Here is a 15969-nt window from a genome sequence, read left to right on the forward strand (position 1 = left end):
ATGTTGACTGGGATAGCCTCAGTACACTGTTAATAGCAATGTATATATGAATATCCTACAAATATGAATACCCTACAGACTTGCATTTCACTTGTACAGTCAAGCTTCTTGGAAGAGCAATCTGTACAGTCTCTAGGTCCGTTGTCCACTTTCACATTGATTGCTATAATTTAAAATCTACCTACCTACTTAACATCTGTCTTCATATTCAAGATCAAAACTAAGCACTGTCATCACATCTCATATTGATCTGCTTGGTGAATGCATACTCATTTTTTAAAACTTTATTTTTGAGAGAGAGAGAAAGGGAGACAGGATCCAAAATGGGCTCCATGCTGACAGCAGAGAGGCCAATGCGGGGCTGAAACTCACAAACTGTGAGAACATGACCTGAGCCGAAGTTGGACGCTCAACCAACTGAGCCCCCCACGTGCCCCATGCATACTCATTTTTGACACCCCTGGTAAGTGCCCTAGATTCTGCTGGAAACTTTGACATTCTCCCCTCTGCTCCCTATGTTCCCTGTACTCCTTTTCATCAAGACTTTCATCCCTTTAAATTTGAGTTCAAATTTGAATTATAGTTGATAAGACTAGAAACCAGTATAGCATTGTAGTTAACCACGCACGTGACAGAAGATCCAGCTTCAAGCCTCGAATTACCACAAGTAGCTAACCCAGCTGCATGTGTATCCTCATCTGTATACATGGAATAATCCTTCATGCACGTGTTATTCTCATGCATGTAAAGCACGAAGAATGGTTTCTGGTACATACCAAGTGTGTAATAAATGTTAGCTGCTTCTATTGTTGGCTCTCTGGAAAAAGGAACTCTCTTTTTTCATCTCATGTCCTTCTCAACTTGACACAAAGCAGGGACTCTGAGCTGCTCAGGGCTGGTAGGGCAGGCTCACAATTTCAACCACACCCTAAGTGCTGTCTTTCCGCTCTCCTCAGTGTGTGCTGTTCTTATAAGGTGACTGCTGCAGCTCCAGCTATTTTCTTTGTTTTCCACAGGAAGAAGGATTGGTGAAGGAACACATGCCAGATAAGTGAGGTCTCTTTAAAGAGCTTTAGAAGCTCCAAACAAAGACCTCAGCTGAAATGTGTTTGCCCAGAACTTTGTCCCATGATCATGCCTGGATTCAAAGAGGCCGAGAAATGTCTTAGCTGGGCAGATTGCCAAGAAAAATTAGAGTTCTATAAAGTAAGGAGAGGAGGCTGGGTACTGAGATTGCAACTAAGAGCCTTTCTCCAGCGTGTTTTTTCTTGTTTGTTTTTTGTTTGTTTGTTTGTTTTGTACAATGGTATGACTCGTTTATTTAAAACATTATTTCTCACATTTCTCAAATTGAAGACCACAAAAAATAAAAGCAATGTTTTATTGGGTTGTCATTCACCCTGGGAGCAGTGTTGCTGTGTGTCCAAGGCTGTGACCCCTGTGCCCATGAGACCCCAGTTCCCACTAGCCAGATCTATCCCACCTCACTTTACAAAACAATCCTGAAAGTTAAATCAAATAAAGCTATTTATTGTACACATTTACATTAGAAAAAGATGGCAGGATGTAGGAAAGCCAGGTGTGGTGCTCTCTTGAAGCAAAGTTTGCTTCACTCTTGGGGCATCTTTGCTTCCTGGAGGGAGAACAGCAGATGAACCCAAATGGGAACAAGATGACGGCCAGGAAGATGCCCAGGAAGGTGAAGAAGTCCTCCCAAACTTGACTGCAGACTGGGCGGCCTCCAACGACAATGGTATTGGCAGGGTACCCGGTGACATTTCGACTGTGGATAGAAATGTCGTAGGCCCTGGGACAGTGGGTAGGTATTCCTGAGACCAGGTGGCTGTAGGGCCGCGGCGGGCGCGGGCGCGCGGCGGCGGCGATGCTGTAGCGATGCGGGCCGCGGGCGAAGTCGCCCTGGGGCCGGCCTCCAGGTGGTCGGCGGGCGGCTGCTCCTGCAACAGAGCCTTGCAGCCCCAGGCTCCCGTCCCGACTCCCGCCCCTGCCCCAGCTCGGAGTCTCCGGGACGCGCCTCTAGTGTGTTTTTGTTTTTGTTTTTGTTTTTTTTTACAAATAGTTTATTGTCAAATTAGTTTCTACATAACACTCAGTGCTCATCCCCAAAGTGCCCTCCTTCATGCCCATTCTAGTGTGTTTTTTAAACGAATAAAGTCAACCTTCCCGTTCCTAGCTCTAATGTCTGATGCCCACATCTGTGCCTGTTCCTCGTCTTGGATGCATTCCATTGGCAAGTATCTTTTACCATTTTGCTTACATAGTTCATGTAGGTGTCAGTGTGGAGCCAGATCTCAGGACCGTAAGATCATGACCTGAGTCGAAATCAAAGAGTCAGTGGTCCCACCAACTGAGCAACACAGGCGCGTCATCTCATGAATGCAGAAGACCAATCAAACCAAGAGTTTCCAAATTTTTGTCCTAGAGTAATACACCAGCGAAAAAAGTGATTACATGTTTACAATTAGATTGCTTGGAAAATAGAGAACTGTGTATTGAAATGGTGATTTTAAAGCATATGTGGAGTATGCTACACGAAGAAGAAGAATTTATAATATTGTATTTCTGTAGCCTTCATGCCCTAATATAATGTGTGTGTGGGTAAATTGATTTGGATTTGATTATTGGCTTCCAATTATAAATGTGCCTTTAATATATAATGAAAGATGGGCTGTTTCCTTGAATTCTGAGATTATGTCAGATCTCTATTGACCTCTTACAGGAGGCCATCATCTTCCTTCTGAGGAGTTGCTAAAGATATTCTCTTGGGATTATTCTTGTTGACTAAAGGCTGATGTTCTTGTTTGGCCTTGTTACATCTCTCCTGACCATTTTACCTCAACCAACGCACTTAACTGAAACATTCACGGGACATACAACAGTCATTTTTCTTTTCTTTCATTTTTATTTTATTTTTATTTTTTTTTAATTTTTAAATTTTTTTAAATTTATTTCTAGGAGAGAGAGAGAGAGACAGCGTGAGCAGGGGAGGGTCAGAGAGAGAGGGAGTCACAGACTCTGAAACAGGCTCCAGGCTCTGAGCTGGCAGTCAGCACAGAGCCTGATGCGAGGCTCGAACCCACGAACCGCGAGATCATGACCTAAGCGAAAGTCGGGTGCTTAACCAACTAAGCCACCCAGGCGCCCCATTATTTTATTTTTAAAATAGTTTTTATTTATTTATTTTTTATATAGTTTATTGTCAAGTTGGTTTCCGTATAACATCCAACAACATCCATATAACATCTCAACAAGTGCCCTCCTCCATGCCAATCACTCATTTTCCCTTCTCACCCAGCCCCCAACAGTCATTTTCCCACCTTGATTCTATCCTACTGGTCAAGATGACGTTCTTTAAAGGGTTCTTTCCACTTTCGTTGTAACATACTAAGAAAAAATAGACCAGAAATGCCTGTGATGGATGAGAAACTAGGAGTCTCTTTTTTGTTTAACTCTGTCTGTATCAATAAAGATCTGGACAAAAATCAGCTAACAGAATCCCTTCGTAGGACTGAAAGATGTCAAAACAAACAAAATAAGACAAAATGATACATTTCTCAAGGAGCAATTTTAAATGTCAGTTTATTTCTCAAGTCTTAAAAGATACCCTAGCCTCATTTCTCAAAAATGGCAGCAGCCTAGTTTAAATAATACATCTGTGATCATTATTTTCCAAATCAAGCTTTTTAACTGGTAGAATTTTTTAATTATAGGTGATAATTAAGCATGCTGAGAAAGAAAAAAATGGATACATATAGAACATTTAGTAAGTACAATGTGTTATAGTACCACTTCAGAAACACTTGTTTTAATTTTAACTTTAAAATTAAATTTGTATCCAAATGTATCCAAGGATCTGTTGCAAGATTTCTTGATTTCAGAAGGTTTAGGCAGTAGTATTGAAGATAGACCAGAGTGGAAATAGAATGGCTAATGAGGAGAATATTATAGTAGACTAAGCAAAATTTAAAAATATTGAGGAAAGTGCCTGAGTGACTCAGTCAGTTAAGCATCCAACTCTTGATTTTGGCTCAGGTCATGATCTCATGGTTTGTGAGATCGAGCCCCACATCAGGCTCTGCACCAACAGTGAGGAGCCTGCTTGAGATTCTTTCTCTCCCTCTCTCTCTTCCCCTCCCCCTGCTCACACTCTCTTTCAAAATAAATAAACATTAAAAAGATAAAAGTATTGAGGAAAGTGTGAATTGTCATGTTGGGTGAGACTAAGTTAAGGGTGGCAAGAGGTGTTAGTAAGGACATTAACAATAATCTGAAGTTTTATGAGTCACATTTTGTGTGAGAAGCAGAATAAACATGAAGAGAGCAGAAGAGAAGAATGGGTGATTTGTAAAGAAGGCCAGTGACATTATTTTTAGATTTCTACCTTCAATAATCAGAGGAAAAAGGAAAGCTGATGGTGGATATGACCTAGGACCAGAAATTATAATTTACAGTTATAGCATGTTCCTTCAAAAACGGGACCCAATGTCTATGCACTCCAATGTTAAAATATGGGAATAGTAGACCAGAAGAGAGCTGCCCCGGACACATTAGGGGCTAGTGCTGAGTTGTGCTACTTATGCTGATGGTCACCCAGCTTGGGAGCCCGTGAAGGTCACATTTACATTAGTGTCCAAATGACCAAAATTCCCACCTGTTCACACAGAAGCACTGCTGTACCTCAAAGTGTCCTATTTCATTTCTGTGTCATCAGCCCTTCACATATTACCAGCAATATGCTTTTCCATATTCCTCTCTTTTGCCCTTCTTGTCAGACTGCTTCATCAATACCATGAACAATCAACTCAGCTGGGCGCTGCTCTGCCCAGGGTGCTGTCTTCTGTTCCCAAACCTACCCTTCCCTGTTGTCCCAGGGCAGAACTGGTTTGTTTGGGCAATGGGCAGCACTTTTCCTTCATGTGTTCATTCAACAAACATTGAAATGCCTCCTATGAACCCAGCAAGGTTCTAGGCCCTGGGATGAATATCCATGGAACAAACTTCTTGCTCTCAGTGAGTTATATATTCTGAGCCACGTTTCCTCAGTGGGGCCTTGAGGCACCAATTCTGGTGCACAACTTGCAAGCCTTTCAAGGTTTCTGGTGAAGATGACTTGTTCCAGCTTTGGGCTCCTGTTAGTGCCTCTCTGATAAAACCCTCATGGGCCACAAAAAGAAACAACCATTTTTAGGCATACAATGTCCCAACCCATATATAGAAAGGAAATATTGACATTTTTGTTTTGTTGATGGAACAGAAAGTATTCAAAGCTGTAATTCCATCTGCTGCACTGACAACCTTTTACATGAACCTAGAGCCTCAGTTTTGTCCTTGAACAGTCACCTGGCTTATCGTGGGGGACTTTCCAGGACAAGGGTACCTAAGCTGTCACTTCTTGCAAAACAGAAAACAGCTCCACTTTTGACATGACAGGATTTTCATCTTTTGATACATACATCAAGATTTCAATGCTCTTGGGACCACATTTCAATTAGACTCAAACTCAGGGAAATGTGACCCCACCCCCCCCCCCTCCCCTAAGCAGTCTCTACAAGGAGGCTACTCTCATCACAGCCTGCGAACAGAAATCGACCCTTCCATAAAGGCAGTGTTAGAACTCTCCTTTACCTTTTTATATCTTTTTTTGAGGGTACTTTGCCTTTACCCAGTGCACTCTGTGATAACAATGCTAGGACCCATGGTATGTGACACTTTCTTGGTAGAACAGTTTTCCTGGAAAGGAGAAACAAGGGAGATGAAGGCTTCACTTAAGATGGCTCAACTAAAAAATAATGTTCACAAATCACTTTAGATTCTATAGCAACTTGTTGATGCCATGTTTCCATTTCCCTTTCTGTACCTCTCTGGGAGTTGAGAGGCACTACAAAGGGACCATGGCACCACTAGGAGGCAGTGTTGGATAGAGAGAAAGGGGAAAACTTCACATTCTTCCTCCTATCACTGTAGACTGATATAACATGTCATTAAACTTCAGTTTACAGTATCAGCCTCTTGCCAGTCAGAAGTCAACTTCTCTGTACTCCGATGGCACTGCCTACATGTGCTTACATGTAACAGGAAGCGTGCCTTACATTCGTTATTTTCTCCATTCAATTGCAAGTTCCTTGGAGATGACAGTCTTAATGCTTCCTTAGTCTATTATAGAATATTTTTTGAATAGGTATTTTCTGAGCACCCTCTGAATACATGCCGAGTTCTTAACAGTTGAAAAAAAGTTTTATAAAAATACAATTTTGAAGTTTTGACATAGAGTAGAAAGTATTAAATAAGGAAGACAAAATGAACCCAACATCAGGCTATTTAACAAGTAGCATAGCCCTAGTTATTTCTCTGTGGAGTGTTGCCACCCAATTTAGGTCATTTGATCCTCCTAATTACCCTGGGAGCTGAACTGAGTGACTTCAGGTATCTACAAGAAGCCATAGCCCTCAGGGACTGACTCAGTCTTGTTTCTGGATGGGGAGGCTAGACTGAAGAACAGCCCCCCCACCCCCTTTCTTTAGACTGTTACTTCCTTCTGTTCCTGAGCATTTGTGCAAAGAGGAGGTGTCCAGAAGGAAGATACAATATTTCTGGTTAGTGAGGGCAGGAGAGATAAGTTGATAAATCAGTAGAGATATGAAAAAAAAAATGAATAGAGATATGAACATGTTGGTCTTGAGCTGTGTGTGTAATGGCCCAAAGGATTAGATGGATAATAAAGGCTACAACTGTAGTAAGGGAGTATGCAGACCGCCTCAGCCAGCTTGGAGTGGAGGAAGTTCTTCTCACAGGCAGAGGGATGAAGTCAGGACAAGCAGGAGTTAGGGGAAAAAAAGGTGGAAGGAAGGAAGAGTGTCCCAGCTGCCATGTAACTCCTGTACAGTTGGCCAATAGTGCTTAACCTTGGGAGACTGCCCACTTAGATGCTACGAAAGACTTTAATAAATTTCTGTTGAACACCTGGCTTAAGGAAAGACTACTCATAATGACCACACAGCTCAGTGTGTACAACATGCTTTATCATGATATTGAAGCATTGTCTTCAATGTCCAAACCAATTTATGGTGCCTTTCCCTGAGTGCTCAGTAAATGTTAGGCATCATTATTACTATTTATAGGGTTACTCATTGCTCTTACTGTTACACAATGACACAGAGGCTTATTCTGACCAATTGTTTAATTTAGTTTGGGAGACTGAAACACTGAAACCAATAAAGAGAGTCCAACACTTATTTACCTATTTAATTTTAATTCCAGTATAGTTAACATACAGTGTTATATTAGTTTTAGGTGTACCATATAGTGATTCAATCATTCTATACATTAGTGTTCATCATGACAAGTGCACTCCTTAATCCCCTTCACCTATTTCACCCATCCTCCCACCTACCTCTCCTCTGGTAAGCATCATTTTGTTTTCTATAGTTAAGAGTTTATTTCTTAGTTTGTCTCTTTTTTCTTTTGTTTGTTTTGTTTCTTACAAAAACATATGAGTGAAATCATACGGTATTTGTCTTTCTCTGACCGATTATTTCACTAGGCTCTAGCTCCATCCATGTTGAGAGGCCACGCTTTTGACCTCTGGTGGACTTGGTTGGCTCCTGGGGTAACTACACTTTGCCATTCTGCCTGACGGTCATGAGGGAAGCACAGCTGGCATAGCACTGTCCACAGAAATCCGAGGGTGAGTCAACATTTCTAGACTTGTTTCGTTTCAGTGGTGAGGGCCTTCACCTCTGCACAACAGCCCTTTGACTATATTTGCTAGCTTTTTGAACTTATAGGTCCCATCTTCTTAAGCTAACTTTAACACCCCTTTCCTTATTATTTTAAGAATTAAAAAAAATCTAGGGACAGGAGTAACATCCATGTAGTTTAAAAACTTTAATTTGAAATTTTTCGGACATAAAGAAAATCGGAAGAAAAAGGGTATTCAACACTTTTATAACCAATTGTTGTCTTACCACATATACGTGATCTATGTGGATTTTTCCCACCAAACCATTTTAAATTGTAGACTATATGAAGTTTCACTCCAAAATATGTCAGCATATAATCCTATATCACATGGTGCCATTATCACTCCTGATGAATGAATCATTATTTCCTAATATACTATTTTCAATGGCCTCAAGTGACCCCAAAATGTTTTTATGTGTTTTTTTCAAGTCAAGCCCTTACCAAAGACTGTATCCTGTATACATTTGTTATGTCCTAAGCTAAAACAGTGTTCCTTCTCCCCATTTTTCTTTTGTTGATCTGTGAAGACATCCAGTTGGTTGTCTTTACAGAATATTCTTAACACCCATAAACTTAAACTTCAGTGTGACTACAATGCTTGGGTTTGGAACTGGGAAGCATCCTCTGACAGGATGATGTTAGGAACCTTTTATGAGACTTGGATTTCCTTTGTTTTCAGTTTTAATATTGATGTGAGTTTTACACTGTCAGTAAAAATAATACGATCATGACATATTTCACAATTTCACTCCCTATATTTATCTCTTCATTTTCTATCATGTTTCTGAGGTTTCCATACCTATTTTTTCTTTTGACATTGATCCTCCAAAAAGCCTCCAAGTGTGCTTCTTATTCAGAGTTTGACATCTATTAGGTGGAATGTCAGGAAATCAAAGAGACAGGGCATCTCACCAGGGCTCCATGCTAGGGTTATGAAAAATCAGGATTCTACACTGTGTTTTAAAGTTGGCCTATTAAAGTTATTTTGTAATATACTTTTGTAAGTAAGAATGCTTTTGGCAATGTTCCTAATTTTAAGAAACTGTCCATACTGTTTTTGTTTTACCATTGAGCAAGGTCAAAAAGCAATGGACTAGTAGTTCAAGGTTGGTGGATAAAATCAACCTTCCTTGGCAGAGTTTACGTCTCCATGAACAGTTTCCTACAACACTTTAACAAATGCAGTTTCTCAAAACAAATATTTATAACCTAAAGGTTACAAGTAGGAGTTCTAAAAACTTGTCAGATAAATTGAAGATTATAGGAAAACTCTTTCCTCCCCATAGTCACGGAGTTACACAGAAATTCAATGTTGTGATGACAAAACACAGAATAAGTGTAAATTTTACTTATATTTTATGGTAACTGACATGTATACATGCTCAGTTCTATTTTATCCAAACAAAGCCAATTGTAAATCTTGTGGTTTGCATTCTCAAATGTGCTCACCAAAACAGCTTCCAAACATATCCCTCAATGTTTCCTGCTTAAAATAAAACAAAACAAAACAAACAAATGAGCAAACAAGGTAACTTTAATGTAAATTAAGACTGATCCAAAGATATTTGGGGTCTTGAGGCATTTATTTCCACATAGTGGACTCTATGTCCTAAATTAAGCGTCACGAAATTTCTTTCCTTTCCTTTTACCAATATGCATGAATTATATCAGGTTCTTTTTCTGCCTAAAATGGTTAAGCTGTCACTGGAAATTTCATTTAATATTTCCCAGTGAAATTGTTTTTGAAGAGTACTCATTACTCTAGGCTCCCACTCGAATTTTTATTCAAGGAATTGATATTGAGTGGAGAGACATTCAAAGGAGAAAGGACTTAGATTCCAGATGCTCATCTTTTCTGCTCAGGTGGACAAAGCGATATACAAGGAATCCACCTTTAGAGGTTAGGAGGACAGGCAGGCTTTTCCTTCCACACTGACCTGCCTGCTTTTTGTTTCTGTGCTTATACTGGACAGCAGGTAGGTTTGGGCTTCGCCAGCATAGGAGAGCCTTCCCCACTGCCAGTTGGCAGTCTCTGTATTTTCCTTCTTCTTTGGAGACGAAATAAGGCCTAAAATTTAACTTGAAACACTGGTTATGAGAGTCTTTGTCTTAGCTGGGTTAAATAATAACTGGGGGTTAACCAGAAATCATGGTTCCTTTTCACAAAGACCATGACCTCTCTCTCTCTAAACAGTCCATCCTAGGAAAGGAGGTCTGTGAAATGAAAGTGGAAACTATCCACAAGGACAGTGATGAGAGAAGAGGGTCTGGAGGTGCAGATGGCCATAGAAAGCAGGTTCTGTGGACTCACAGGTGATCCAGCTGAATAGATGATGGGAGGGCCAATCTTTAAGGGGTGTGTGGTGGTATTTAAAATATGTCCACCGAGTCTTTGGGACTTCTTTCAAGACCACCTCTTGAACCTGGGTGATCTGGTGGCTGCCTTGATGAATAAATGTGGCTGAAGTGATACTGTGTCACTTCCAAAGCTAGGTTAGATAAGTCCGTGTAGCTTCTGATCATTTCTCTTGGGACACTTACATATGGAGCCTCCCCTGCTGTGCAAAATGTCCACCTGAGGTCACCATGTAGGGAGGCCTTCCAGAGAGAAAAATGGAGAAATGTCCGAGGAGCCTTAGCTGTTCTAGTCTATAGCCATTTGAGTGACTTCAGCCCAAGTGCCAACTACGTGTGAAGAAGGCTTCAGGGCTGAAGATCCTAAGAATCTAGGAACCTCCAGAAGGTTGCTTTGAGTGGGTTTGTCAGACTTGGGTCAATCTTCCAAGTCTGGGGCTCCTCAGGATTGGCCCTTTTGACTCTGGAATGGTGGACTCATGGAGTGATACCTATGACCTTGAGGGCAGTAGAGGTGGTTGGAATAATGATATAAGGCCCAGTCCACTATGGTTTGACAGAGTCCTTTGTTTCCAATCTTTGACCCAGACTGAATCCCCTGGTGAGAAGGGGTGTATAGAGGATCCTAAAGAAATTGGGGGCCCTCTCTACAGCATATCAATGTAACTTATTTAGGGTGGCCCCTAAAGCTCAAAGTCGTTTTCTTATTCCCTTGTCCCCTGTTTGGTATAGGTTCTCTGGGAGCCTCCCTAGACATGGAGGGGGCCTCCCATATATTAGCTTAAAAGGGGAGAAACCTTGAGTTCCTGGTGTGCAATGGACACGCAGAAGGGCCAAGGGCAACAGGTCTGGCCATGGAAGTCTGTTTCCTGACAGAACTTGACTCAGCTTACCTTAAGGTGCGATTCATCTGCTCTACTTTCCCTGAGCTTTGAGGCTGGTAAGCAGTCCAAGTGATGTTGAGGGAGTTGGTTAAAATTTATATAATGTCTGCCACGAACACAGGCCCATTATCACTGTGGATTGTGACGGGTAAGCCAAATCAGGGGTCGATTTCTTTTCAGGAGGACCTTGGCTACTTCCCAGCTCTGTTCCATCCTGGTTGGGAAGGCTTTGACCCATCCAGAGTATGTACAGACTATAACTAGCAGGTATCTAAATCCTCAGCTTGGCTGGACGTCTGTGAAATCTAACCCGTTTTGAGTGCCCCCGGTACGACAGCATGGGGGACTTTAACATGAAGTTCTTGTCTCAGGGTGAGCTTATCTGCCTTTTTAATGATCGGAACTATGGCTGCTAGTGCCCTAAGGCATGGTGGCCATCCTTTGGCCACTGGGCCCAGCCTCTTCAACAGGTATGCTACTGGCCATTGTCAAGGGCCAACTGTCTATGTGAAAACCCTGAGGGCAACATTTTCCTTCTCATGGACAAAGAGATTAAAATGCTTTTCTGTATCCAGCAGGCCAAGGGCTGGTGCCTGCCCCAAGGTGGCCTTTATCCCTAGGAAGGTGGCTTCAGCCTCCTCTGTCCAGACAGGGGGTTCTTGATCTGGCCCTACCAAGAGATTATAGAGGGGTCTTCCTATTGCAGAGAATCTGGGAACCCAGATTCAGCAGAATCCTGCCCCTAGGAATTCTCACAGCCCCCTCCCCCCCCACCCCCCCCCAGCTGGGGCTGGGGTAGGGAGGTGATGACCTTCTTTCTCTCCGGCCCTAGTGCTCTTTTTGCAGCATGTGGCCTCCCTTGGAAAGCCAACGAGGTCTCTAGCCAGTGCCTCCCCAAAGACAGTAAACGAGTTTTTAAACCCCTATGGGAGGTGTGTCAAAGTCAGTTGTCTGATGCCCCATGTCTGGTTCAGTCCATTAGAAGGCAAACAAGGTTGCCTCCAGTGGGCCAAGCAGAGACAGAAGAAGGCATCCTTCAAGTCTAGGTAGCTAAATCAGCTGGCAGAGCCTGGAATCCGGCTGATGAAGGTGTATGGGTTTGGGACCACCGGGTTCAAGGCTTGAACTGGTTGGTACTTGCTTTCCGGCTTCCTGATTGGCAAGAGAGGGGTGTTTCAGAGTGATTGGCATTCCACAAGCATGTCTGCTTCTTGAATGCCTGCCCTTGCCTCTTGTGGGAGGGCATATTGCTGCTGTCTCTGTGTCTCTCCCAGTTAATCCCCTGAGATGAACTCTATACTGACAGGGGTCTGGTTGTGGGCAAATCTGGGGGGGGGGGGGGTTGTCTTGGGCCCATACAGTGGGGAAGGCAATCCTGAATTCAGGTGGGCCACTCTGTTGGGCCTGGGCGCAGAGTACTCTCCATTTTTCCTCTCTTAGTGTAGTGATTGCCATTATAAGGGGCCTGATTTTTCTTGTCTTGGATCCAATTGGAGCCTGGTGTGTCCCGTTGGCTCAGAGGTTACTTGGGCCCCCAGCTTTGAGAGTATATCCCCGGCAAGGAGAGGGATAGGGCACTCAGGTAGGGACAGGAACTCATGCCTTACTGTGTGGCCCCTGAGTTCATATAAAAGTCATAGTTTGGCTCCTACTTTTGTTTTGACTGTGGGCTCACAGGGGCCAAGAAGAAGTGAGCCTGACCCCCCTCAATCTGAATCTATTTCTGCTAGGCCTATGATGTCTTTTTTGCAGGGTTCTTGTGCATATTGGCTGCGTTTCTGGGACTTTCCCTGGTTGAGACCAATGTCCTTTCTCCTTGCAGTAGGCACATTGGTCCCTTGCTAAGGAGGTTTGGGGCCTCCACACCCCCCACCCCCCCCACCCCCACCCCGTCAGTGGCTGGACCTTCCCAGTCTTTTTGTTGTGGCTCTTTTGTGCCTCGGGGTCAGACGGGGTGTAAACCTTGCATAGTATCTCCTAGTAATCCCTGGGGGATTCTTCTTGCTACTGGGCATATTTACGGGCTTCTTAGCCCTTGTTCGGATCCTCCATGGGAGAACCTCTTGGTACCAGTGGATGTGGATGGGCATCTGGAGAGCACCTGCACCTGGCCCAGGGTGCAGTCTGGTCACTGGTCCGGGGGAGAGAGGATCTGCCGAGTCTGGAGGTGGTGGGGAGACTGAAGGTGGCAGAGTATGGGGAACTGGGGGGTTCATATGGTGGGGGCAAGATTAGTTATTTCTCTGGATCACCAGTGAGATTATGGAGGTTGGGACTTCTGTTGACCTTCCTTGGGCCACTTTGTTGAGGCGACTAAGGCCCTAGCCTGTCCCTGTTTGTTGTAGGTAAATCATACCCAAGGGGGACGGGTTTGAGCAATCTCTAATCAGGAGTCGGTATATGGTAACTGATCAGGGTGACCTGGGTCTCCGGTGACAACACACCAGATGCAGTGGTCCTTTGGGACACTTAAGGCTCCCTCCGAGGGCCATCCCACATCAAAAGTGGGCCATTTCAACTCACAAAGTGTCCTTAACTTGCCGGGGATCATCTTAATTCCATAGTTCCCAAAAACCCCTTTTTGGCTCCATCCTGAATCTACAGTGTTCCTGTGAGATGGAGTCGCAAAGACAGAGGCGTAGGGGTGCTCCTGAAGAGCCTGAAATTAAGTCCTCCTTTAAGAGCAACCTTGGGCTGCACGTAGCCCTAATTCCAGGAAAAGTTCAGCTGAAGCCACCCTCGGACCTCCCTCAGATCAGCCAAGCAAAAGAAATGTGTAACATTCCTGTGGTCTGAGTCTGGGCTGGGAACTGCAGGTAGTTACTCTGTATAAACTAGCCGATTTCTCACCGCTTGCCTGAACCCCACGTAGGCCCTCTGAGCTCACCTCATAATTGGTCATTTTCAAAGGATTCTCAAATGATTGTGAGAATGTGGGTCATGATTGTGTCCCGCCAAAAGTAATGGACGCTTCACAGACACTGAATGGTCAAAACTGTTACTATGGGTACTGTACAATTATGATTGGTGCTTATGTGATGATGCAATATGTACAACGTGTGCACTGTAACACCCCCGTCCCTTACCCCATAAAATCCTTGCTCGCTATTGTTCGGGGCTTCACCTTTGCAGCCGCTGCGCCGGTAGATGAGTGAGCCCCTGCTCGAGCTTGTAATAAAGACCCTTATGCATTGGTGTCGGCTCCTTGGAGGTCTCAGGGGACTCGCGATTTGGGCACAACACCCCTACTAATGAGGAAACCAATCAGATACCCATCTGGCCATGTCCCAAAGGAACTTAGGTGACTCTCAGCTGTAGCAGCCTCAGCATTGTGACTTAACATCAGAAACTATTCCGATGCCACCATAGACTATATGCCGTTCACCATGGAACCGCAGACGGGCCCACTCAGACTCCATGAGCTTTTAGGGACCTTAAGGGTGCTCGCCCGTGCAGCCACAGAATCATACTCGGCAGGCAAGGCAGACTGAGTCGCACATTCACACTCACTTACACATCAGAGGTTATTATGTCCGGCAGGAAAGGCGGAGCAGGCCAGCATGAGGCGACCAAGCTGGAGACTGCTGGGCATGCCTTCTCCCTTAAGATTCCTCCTTCTGCAATTCCGCCTTGCAGGTTTCCAAAAGTGGTGCAACAATGGGCCTGCGCGGTTGGCTTTCCTAGTCAGAAAACCAAATGTTACAGAACCTGGTCTGGATCACCCGGTGGAAGAACCAAGCGGCACTCAGAGATCTTGGAAGGCAGGAGGTTAATTTCTCACCAGTGGGCTCAGAAGAGATCACTCTCCAGAGGTCGGAGCCCCAAGCTAAGCAGAGGGAACAATTTAGTCTGCTACGTCCGCATTCCACATTCATAGTAATTCCTTGAGCTGGCAGGAAAGCAGGGTGGGAAGAAGTACCTGGAAGGGGAGTCTTCCTTTGTCGGGGACTGGAATTTCCCTATCAGTCCTGTCGGCCATCTTACAACAGATTTTTCCCCATCAAAAACATAACATATATTTGCCATGATGTGGCTTCCAAGGAATAATAATTTTTAAAGTTCTAAATTTTAAATCCTTTAGTGTGTCTTCCAAGAGGTTTCCTGGTTTCAAAAGTCACAAAGGTAAGTGGAAGAGATAAGTCACCTTAATAAAAACAGGGACTCTTTTGCTGTTTTTTTTTTTTTTAATCCCTCTCAGAATACTAATCCAACCTTAGCAAGTAGGAGCCCTAGCAAGTTGGAGTAAATTAAGAAATGAATCTGTGTTTGTTCCTTCTGTTTCTGCAAATGTTCTTGTGTAGAGAATGATTTGGAATCCCAAAGTAAAATATGAGATACCACATAAAGTAGATACATTTTAGGATTTTGTAACCAACGTCTGTCAGGGGTTGAAATAAAGTCCTTCCCTGTCTGATTTTAACATTTTAGTATGTAACAGATGTTACAGGCTGAATTACATCTTCCTCAAATTCATATGTTGAAACCCCCATTATCTGCAAATGTGACCTTATTTTGGAATTAGCGCCTTTAAAGGGTATTAAGTTAAAGAGGGATGGCTAGGCTCGACCCTAACCCAATATGTCTAGTGTCCTTATAAGAAAAGGAGATCATTCATATCAGATAAAGGGTTAATATCCAAAATCTATAAGGAACTCACCAAACTCCACACCAAAAAACAAACAACCCGGTGAAGAAATGGGCAGAAGATATGAACAGACACTTCTCCAAAGAAGACATCCAGATGGCCAACAGACACATAAAATGATGCTCAGCATCCCTCCTCATGAGGGAAAACAAATCAAAACCACACTGAAATACCACCTCACACCAGTCAGAGTGACTAAAATGAGCAAATCAGAGGACTCTAGATGTTGGCGAGGATGTGGAGAAACGGGCACCCTCCTACACTGTTGGTGGGAATGTAAACTGATACAGCCCCTCTGGAAAACAGTGTGGAGGTTCCTAAAGAAAC

At 43.5% G+C, this 15969-nt stretch overlaps 1 long non-coding RNA gene across 1 annotated transcript; it reads right to left on the bottom strand.

The window, feature by feature from the left end:
* Nucleotides 1-1509: 1509 nt before the first annotated feature.
* On the bottom strand, nucleotides 1510-14600 carry LOC120240921. Its single transcript, XR_005530777.1, has 3 exons — nucleotides 14512-14600; nucleotides 5644-5748; nucleotides 1510-1783 (listed from the first exon to the last, which is right to left on the bottom strand). It is a non-coding gene; the product is annotated as an uncharacterized LOC120240921 (long non-coding RNA).
* Nucleotides 14601-15969: the final 1369 nt, after the last annotated feature.

This window comes from Hyaena hyaena, unplaced genomic scaffold (genome assembly GCF_003009895.1).
Source record: "Hyaena hyaena isolate Hyena2069 unplaced genomic scaffold, ASM300989v1 scaffold_270, whole genome shotgun sequence".
NCBI lineage: Eukaryota > Metazoa > Chordata > Mammalia > Carnivora > Hyaenidae > Hyaena > Hyaena hyaena.